This window comes from Cricetulus griseus, chromosome 2 (genome assembly GCF_003668045.3).
Source record: "Cricetulus griseus strain 17A/GY chromosome 2, alternate assembly CriGri-PICRH-1.0, whole genome shotgun sequence".
Classification (NCBI taxonomy): domain Eukaryota; kingdom Metazoa; phylum Chordata; class Mammalia; order Rodentia; family Cricetidae; genus Cricetulus; species Cricetulus griseus.
This window is the reverse complement of record NC_048595.1, coordinates 387264583-387274774: the sequence shown is the minus strand read 5'-3', so window position 1 is coordinate 387274774 and position 10192 is coordinate 387264583.

Here is a 10192-nt window from a genome sequence, read left to right as displayed (position 1 = left end):
TCCCAGTCCTTAATCTTGCATGCCCACTAAGTCATCCCACCAACCCCAGAGAAAGACTATTAATATTAAATAATTATGAAATAAATTATTAATTAAATTTTATGAAATTAAAGAATGCAATTGCATACATAATTTTAGACATTAGGTGGAATAGCTGGGAAATGAAGACTTCTGTTACCTCACCAGTGAACTTTGCAAGCTTAATGGACTAGGAGCATCTTCCTGAGACAGCTCCAGCTTGTCTTTAGAAGAGAAGGACCCACTGGAGCAGAGGAAATGATAGAAAATAAACCTGACAATGGAGCCAGAAGTCAGGCAATGCTGCTTAGTAGGTAGAATAGTTTTTAAATTCAATCCTAAAGAGCCATTTTCAAGAATCTGGTCACTCAAAATCACAAGGGCAACAATCTGAAGCTATGTGGGTCTTGATGGTAACAGCTAATCATATGTGTTATAGATTTCTAAATGATTGAGTCTATCTGATTAAGCTTTGCATTAGTCAATATTTAAAAAAGCAGAGGCACAATGAACATGTAGATTGACACAAAGCGGCAAATAAGTAAAATCCACACTGTGAGGAATGCCCCAAGAAAAAATGGCATTGTTTCTACAACAAATCAATCTCCAGGTTTCATGGGACCCACCAATGTATTTTCCTCAGACAATTTATTATTTATAGTTTAATGCATATCCCTTTAGAATTGTTTACTATTTTCTGTTTTTGCATATTTACACTTTAATAAATCATAGAAATGAAGCACCTATGTATGTATTTTTTCCCTGTGGGGAGCTTTCATTAACATATTATTTTCTTTAAGCTTGTAATGATTACCCAACATTGAATGCAGTTACAGTAAAATTACTCTGATACTGACAAGTACTCAGGTTGCTTCCTGTGTTTGTACCTGTGGCGGTGCACATCCCAGTCATGTGGCCTTGTTGGTTTGTGAAAGGGTTCTATTGGATGAAGTCATTAGCATTCCTCAAAATGGAATATGTGGGGCAATGACTTTGCCACTCTGCTCAGGGCTCTTCTACTGTTCCTCTATCTGAGTTTCTATCAGTCTCTTTGCTTTAATTCAGTGTTATGGAGTAATTCCTTGTTTGCTGGTTTCTGGTCAGTTATGATGTCATTTACAGCCTTATGCACTATCGTGTTTATTTCTTACATCTCACTCTATTTGTAGTATTATGACTTTTTCAAAGCATACACAGCAGTCATTCCTTTCTTTTACATTAGCCTTTGGTCTTTTTTTTTTTTTTTTTTTTTTTTTTTTTTTTTTGGTTTTTCAAGACAGGGTTTCTCTGTGTAGTTTTGGAGTCTATCCTAGCACTTGCTCTGTAGACCAGGCTAGCCTGAAACTCACAGAGATCCACCTGCCTCTGCCTGCTGAGTGCTGGGATTAAAGGTGTGAGCCACCAACACCCAGCTAGCCTTTGGTCTTTATTTATTCTGATTGTGGTATCTTTTGGCAGACAACTTTTGAGTTGTTTTGTTTTGGTTTTGGATTTCCAAGATAGGGTTTATCTGTGTAGCCTTGGATTTCCTGAAACTTTCTCTATAGACCAAGCTGGCCTCAAACTCAGATGTGCCTGCCCCTGCTTCTTGGAATTAAAGACATGTACTACCAAGCCTGACACAACTTTTTTTTTAGTTAATAAATTTATTTATATTCCAGTTGCAGCACCCACCCTCTCCTCTCCAGTTTTTTGGCTTTGTTTTTATCAGCTTAGTACCTCTAGTGATGTCTCCTCCTCATGAGGCTTTCCTGAACAATGAAACTTAGAAATATAAATTGTTTTCTTCTGGTACTATTATAGACCTCTTTTATACATCTGACCTACAAAAAGTGCTAGTACCAGAATGTCTTATAATTCTGATATGTTACTGGTCCATATTGCTTGCATGTGACAATAACATAAATTCCACTGGTAACTTCCAAAGGTTTGGAATTTGTACATATGTGCTTTTTTCTTCTTTTAAATTTACACTCTAAATACCTATTGGCATTATACACAATTTCATTGACTTCAGAGTCATTTAAAGTTTTGATTTTTAACTTAAAAAGTTAAGAAATTGAAACATCTATTTATTTGGGACTTCATTTATCACTTTCAATAAATTTGATAGTTTTCTGTCATAGTTATTGGATAATTTTAAGCATGCTAAATTCTAGTTATGGGACAGGCATATGTAGTAATTTGAATATCTTCTCATACTGCAAAGCAAAGAAGCTCTTAAACGACGCTACAGTTATGTGAGAAATGGCTCATGAGCCAGGCACGTTAGATCCATCAGTTGAACTGGAGAGAAATGGAGTCTAATAGAGATTGTAATTGCAGTAGCTCGATGCAAGGCTGTGGTTAACAGTCTACACTTACAGTATAAGCCCTTAACACTAAAAACAAAATCACTTGCTAACTTAGAAAACTGCAAAGAAACTTACTATTTGAAAGATTAATAAATAAAAGGAAAAAATCTAGCATATCTCTTATTGTTTCAGTAAATCCTACCCTGGGGCAACACAATTTGGATAAAAGTCTATTTCCTTGCATGGAAACATTTTTGATTTTAAACAAGGAAGTATTAACTAAATGCATTTGAGCAATTATTATTAACAGTTTTGATGTGCCATAACTTCCCAACCACGTCTGTATGGAGAAGAAACAAAGCTCACTTGTCTTGAGTGACTCTAATCAAGTCACTCTATCAAAGCACTCGTTTCACAAAGCACTCATTTCACAAGTGATAGTAGAACCTTAGTAGATAAAGCAGGGACCATTTAGCAAAACTTTGCAGGACAGTTAACAGGGTAACTAAAATCACAAGCAAAAAAGGACAGAGGCCAGAAAGTAAAGTATAACAACCACAAGGCTCATTTGGTTCCTAATTCAACAAATGAACAAACACACAGTTCTGACAGTTAAATGTGGATTGATAATACTATGCTTTACAAAAGGGGCAAATTCTGTTCTCAGGGAATTCCTTTATATTCTTATTTCTTTATTTTACTTTGGTGCTCAAACATGTGATATTTAGTTATAGTAAGTATCACAAATATTGTTATGACTTACTTGCTGAATTTTGCTTTCTATTTCAACAATAGCTTTCCATTTCCACAAACATATCTTTCCTAAAAATTTACTGAGCCAGGCACAGCAAGGCAGACTTATCATTCAAACAATTATAAAATTAAGGCAGCATGGGGGGGATACAAATTTCAAGGTCTTCCTGGGCTAGGTAGCAAGTTCCAGACCAGATTGGTTTATACAAGAGCCTATCTCAAAAGAAAAACAAAACCATTAATTTCATTAACATATTAACTTTCAGAAGTTTCTTTTAGGACATTATTTTTATGTGTTTTAATATTTCTTCCTCACTTCCTTCTTCAGTTCAGATGGTAACAGTTTTGATGACTGAATTTAGTTATTTGTCATAGTGGTTTTCCCTTAACCTTTGCCATTCTTGTTTATCTTGTCAGTTCCCACTAGCAAGGGCATGTAAGGTTTGAAAAGTAAATGGTTAAGGCAGTTTATATATGCTTATATTTGTCTGTGATGTGCCTACATCTTGATCTTTGTTGGATATTAGAAATGACAAGGAAAAATGGTATTTGAGATTAGAGAAGGGGAAGAATTTGGCAGATTATCACAGACAGTGCAATGAAGGAGAAGACTCAAGCAAAGGAAAAGCTGGGTCAGGAACTCGAACTAAGAAACCCTCACAGCTAAGTTTGTCCAGTGCCTACTAAATATGAACAAGGGGATCTTAAATCCTGGTTTCTCTTTCAATCTCCTTGAAGAGCTGACTATAAAGGATTTTTTTTTTTTTTTGGTTTCCTGTAGACACTCCCACAGAGGCATTTACGCTTCAGTACTTTTGAAATACGTTTAAGTGGCAATTTCACAAATATAGAATTAACACTTTTGTTTCTATTATAGACAGACTTGTCAAAAATTTATAATTCAAGCTTCAACGTTATCACTTGTTTAGCACTTTTCCATAAATGGATGGATTACTAATCTTCTAGCCATGACAGCTGTTGGGTTTTCCTGGCACTTACAACAAATAATAGTTTTTAGGACTTTCCTTCGACTCTGAGTCATAAAAGAAAGGTTTCCAGGATGTGTTAATTAATGACTTCCAATGGAAATGGAGAAGGCGGTTGTGGGGGAGTGATTGATATTTACATCCTGTGGTAGTCGAGCTCAATTATACCATTGGAACCTAGAACAATGAACTGCTTTGAAGACCAGCTTCTTATGGTCTTCAGTGTTCTGTGTCTACTTATTCTAGAGGATTGTAGGCTGTTCAGAGTCATTGAATGAAAAAGCCTTTGTGTGCGAAGGTGAGAAATCTGCCTTCTTGGTCTCTTTTTTGTGATGATGCCTTGTCATGTTCAGCTACCACCACAGAGTTTACACAGCAGCTCTCCAACTTCTGATTAGTTTGTTGCCATGGAAACCTGCATTCACATGAAAATGCCACTTTGGGTTTTAAAAGTAGTCTATCGCAAGTTCTACTGGTTTGAGATGGTTCCTTGAGTCACATGTATGGGGTTCTCTGGAAGAGGTGTTGTAATATGAACTATAGTATGAAGTATGTTTCCATTTTCCATAGAAACCCTTTGTGCCAATGTTTCCTGCCTTTCAAAATAAAAGTGACTTAGAAATCAATAAGGACTATGTAAATAAGTAAAATATTTCAAGCCACAACTTGCAAAGTCGATCCAGTTGAGAAAAAGTATGTGATTTCCATCTGATACTGGGCCGTTATTCCATGTTGCTTAGAGAAGTCACAGAGGTAAGCTAGAGCCCCATTCCGTTCTGTCAGGATGGTATGAAGTGCTAGGTCCCTGGCTGTGCCATTTATGTGGCATGGGGCTAGCATTCCCAAATACCAAGACTGTAATTTACATTTTCTGATCTAAATTTCAGATGTTGAAACACATGGTTCTGGAGCTGGAGAGAAGGGTCCCTCTGACTTTTGGTTTATTGTTTTAAATGGCATTATTCTTCAAGGCATACTTGCTAGTGAGTAAAGGTACTGTTTGGGATGGTATGATAAGTATATTAATTCATTATCATTGATTTTACCCACTTCATACCTTCCTGACAGGATGGAATGTGGCTCTGGCTTCCTGCTGTGACTCAGCATGGCATAACTGCCCAGTATCAGATGGAAAGCAGTATCTGATATACAGATCCCCATGGGGGTCATGAACCAAAGGTTGAGAACCACTGCTATAAGGTATGCTCCAAGAGTTTATATATAGTGTACCATGCCCGTGTTAAAGGTGTACTCATTGGAACTCAAGGCATAGACGTTTTCAAATGGTTAACACAACTCTTTTGGATTAGAAGTGTGACTAACTAAGCAGTCACTTCTGTTAGTTATCCAGTAAGTTGGCATTTAGTAGATATTTGTTTTTGCTACCATGGGCAAATTTACACAAAATTTCCTGGATTTACTATATATTTTACCTATATTGGGAGTCAAGATTTCTTTCTTCCTCTCCTTCCTTCCTTCCTTCCTTCCTTCCTTCCTTCCTTCCTTTCTCTTTCTTTCTTTCTTTCTTTCTTTCTTTCTTTCTTTCTTTCCTTCCTTCCTTCTAAAAAAATGTAGACTACTCAGGTACAGTGGCCACTTGGAGACACATTCTTATGAAATATTCTGTTAGATGCCTAATAATGTTTGAGTAAGTGGAATGCTGCATTTTCTCTTCTAATCACATCACTGACTTCTGATGTACATCCCCAGCTTGTTGGAGTGTGTATGTTGAGGACACAGGGGATTGCTTTCCCTGGAGATACTAATAGTTTCTTTGAATTTGAAATTAAGATTGCTGCCTGAAAACTCCAGGCTCCAAATGCCATATAATAAAAGGCAGATGGATTGAGGATTAGGGCAATGGCTTTGGTGATTTAGCTTGATCTCACACAGGAAGAAGTTTGATGCCGCACACTGGGGACATAAACTGGTAGACAGAGAACCCAAGAGATCTCTGGCATCTACACGTCCGTTAAATGGAATTAAAAGCAGTACTGTTAAAGCAGGACTCCAAAAACTGTTTTTTTTTTTAAATTAAGTTATAGACCAATTTCAGGCTCCCCATCAATTGCAGCCCTTCCAAGCAAGGATCCCACAGCCACAACTTGTGAGCCAGCTTGGGGTAGGCTGTCTGTGCTCTCCCTCTTCTCCCATTCTGGTACCTCAGTGCTATTGCCATCTGCCTCAAACAGCTTCCCCTCCTCCAGCCATCCCCATTTCTCTGAGACCTGTAGGCCACCCCAGCTCCACCTCCTACCAAGGACCCTGTAGCCACCACACTTGAAGAAGATTCAGGTAGGCTCCCTGTTCTCTCCCTCCCCTCCTCTAATACAGTCAACCATGCCACACCCAACCCCAGATCTGACATCCCACGCCCAAGTTCAAGATAGTGAATTTTCATATACCCATTTCACCTATACCATCCTCCCATAGCCAGACATAGTCAGAGTTGCAGATGTTCCTTGCAGTTCTAGTCTAAGTTTTGCCTGTCCCCAAGCCTGGTCCCTGTGTGCCAGCCTAGCCTGATCTGCCATCCTGACCCCAGCCAACCCCCACCAAATCTAACCAACAGGCACAGCCATGGTTATGCAGCCTTTGCCTAAGTGTAGTCTGACAAGTTCCCTGAACCCCACCCCATCTGAATCCTCCTCAGTCCCCAGAGATAGCCCTCATTACATATCCTATGTGCTGGTTCATTCACCCTAGTGCCCATAACCTATGTATGCCACATCCAACATTCACATGTTATCAGGGATGTGTATTTATGCTAGAATGGAACCTGGTAAGTTACTGGAACCTCAGTTATCTATGCCATCCCTAACCCTCAAGCCATGCTGCAAAGACTATGTTGGCTTAGCCCAAGGCAACTTAACACATCACATCAGACAAATAGCCAACAAACGAAGTCCACAAGTCCAGATCTCATAAAATGAAATATATAGGAAAGTTCAAGACAGTATATCTCCCTTTGAAACTCCCAAATCCTATTAAAATGTTCTCCAATGAGAATGAACTAGATGGACCCTAGATCACAGAATTTAAAAGAACAATTTGAAAATTCACCAAAGAATTCAACATGTTTAAAGAAGTTGTGATCAAATAGTGCAATGAATTTACATAATGAACTTAGAAAAAAAGCAATACTGAGTGGTGCCCCCCAAAACACAAACACACCTCTAGGTAAAATGCTGGAGGATATCCAGAATTTGAAACTAAGTTAAATAAAGACATTGAAAATTTGAGGACAACTCAAGCTGAAATAAATATTGAATTAAAAAACTCAACAGTCAATTAGAAGTCTCAGGGGAAAGTCCAACAACTAGTCAACTAGAAGAAAGAATTTCAGAGCTTGAAGATAAAGTAGAATTAGAAAGAAGGAGAATGGAAATAATATTCCACACAAATGGGACCAGGAAGCAAACAGGGGTCACTATCCTAATTGTGGATAAAATAGATTTCAAACCAAAACTTAAAAGAAGAAATGAAGAAAGAAACTTCATTTAAATCAAAGTAATGATTAATAAAAAGACAGCATAAGCCTCAACAAACATGCATCAAATTTTGACATACTCATTTTCATAAAGAACATATTACTGGAACTAAAGATGCAGATTAACTCTGACTCAGTAGTGTGATTTAAATATCCTCCTTTGTTCAGTAGACAGCTGATCTAAAAAAAATAGAAAAACACTAGAATTGAATGACATCAAATGGACCTAACAGATATATGTAGAGTATTTCACTCAAACACAAAAGAATATACATTCTACGTATCAGCTTATGGAGTTTCTCTAAACTAGACCACATCCTGGGAAAAAATAAATCTTAATAAATTCAGAATATTTGAAATGATTTCATGTAACCTTTATGACCTCAATGTAATAAAGCTTAAAGTTGGCAATCAACCAATTAGTAATAGGTATACAAGCTAGTGGAGATTTAACAACATATTAATGAATTATGAAAAGGTCAAAGAAGAAATCAATAAAGGTATAAAATTTGTGGAATTAAGGAACATCAAGGAACCTCTTCAGTTTAAGCTTTCTCCCTCAAATGGACTAGAGACTTCACAAGATGAAGTTTTCTATGTAAGGAGTTTTTCTGGCAGAACACAATTCCTATTAACACAATGAAGCCCAAAAAATTTCTCTTCAGTAGTGCTGATAGATTAATAATTATAGATATTTCCTCCAAACTAGTGTGAATTTTATCCTATCTGGAAATTCCTTATGGAAACAAATTAGTCCATTGCCCTTAAATTTAACTTCACTGGGTTCTTGAGAAATATGCAGAATGAAACCATATTATTGACCAAAATACTTCATGAATGACCCAAGTCCAATTCCTAATAGAGTTTTTGTTTCTCACTGAAACCTGCCCACTGTCCATATGTTCCTCAGCATTCTTGTCTTCTAATTTCCCAAAGAATAGACCACTAAGCCCTCCTTACAGTATTCATGGACCTCTTTCACATTTCTTCTGCAAACCCAAGAAGCATGTGGTCATATTTATCACAGCAGTGGAGCAGCACTTCAGGTACCAATTTCCCATATCATTTGTCTTTCGAGTTGTTATTACAATATACCCTAGAAAGATCAGCATAAGGGAGAAAGGATTTATTCTGGCTCTGTGGAAGAATATAGTCTATCATGGTAGAGAAGTCAAAGCACAGGAACTTTGGGGGCACTAGTCACTGGACATCCAGAGTCAGGAAGCAGAGAATGATGAGTGTCAGAGCTCTGCTTGCTTTTTCCTTTTTATGCAGCCAGGATCCCAGCCCACTCAACCCATGATGAGCGGGCCTTCCTGCTGTAACATAACCAAGATAATCTCTCATAGACAGGCCCAAGGCATTCCAGATCTCATCAAATTGACAGTTGGGATTAATCGTCACATCCCTTAAGGATTAGGGACATTAAAATCTTTTAGGGAGCTGGATATAGACATCATGTCTGGTTGTTTCCCTCTGAAAAAGGTTATAAACCCTGGACTTAGAGATGTTCAATTATTACTTTTTTCTCAGTGTAGCTTGGGCAGCCCAGGCTCCTTTTATAGAGGAGGTGGCTATAAGGCATAACTGTCCTTTATCCCAAAGTCATCATCACTTGTAGTTTCAGGGTCTGGAGACCAGAAGACATCAAGTGGTACCAGGAAGTTAAGTGAACATGGGTTCACATAACACAAAATAAAAAGAGCAAGAATGGAGTTACAGTCCCCTGGTGTGACATGACCAGCCAGTTAAGTCACATGGGTTTCCTCTCATTTGATCTGCTGCAGAGACTGATGTCTTGGGATCCAGTCTTGGCAGAGACCAAAATCTTTGTTGCATGATAATTTGTTGAGTTCTAGAAGAAACAAGAAGGATTCCTCATTCATACAAGCAGGGAATAAAATTGCAGAAGAAACTTAGCAATGTTAAGTGGCTAAGAGGGGCCAGCCATGGCCTTGCCCAACCAAGCAAATGGGTGGAAAAGCTGACAGAAGAAAAAAGCAAAGCATTGGACCTGGCCAGAAGGAAATGTTTGTTCTATTGGGAAAGAGAGTAGGAAAGTAAAACCATGCTGTGTGATAGGATGGTTGGGTGAGTAGGGCATTCTTTATCTCTGGAAGCCCTGGTGCAGAATGGGAGAATCAAGATGGCAGAGGGACAGAGAAATCATCTGTTGGCTACACAGTAGCACAGTGGTACCTTGAGGCTTACTCTACTGTCTGATCTTGAGAGTCATTGACACACAGGTAAAGTACCTTTCAGGGAGGTAAGTTCTGGCTGACACTAAGCAGCAGCCTTTTTCTTACTCCAGCATGAAGTTAATCTGATGTTTCCACTTAGGTGTTCAACCAAGAAACCACCCCAATGATCAAGCTCATGACACAGCTGTCTTCTCTTGAACTTCCTTTAGCCTTCCTACCCTCTGCTTACTGTGCCCTCCTTCAAGATGGTTCCTAGCCAACTACTATGCCAATCTGCTGGCACCCATCTCTGTTATAGCTTGGATATGAATGAATACATAGTGTGCAATGTTTTCTTTGTCTTCTTTCCTTACACATAATTGTTTTAGGGATACCCTATGTTGCTGGGCCATGGTAGAGCACGCCTTTAATCCCAGCACTCGGGAGGCAGAGGCAGGTGGATCTCTATGA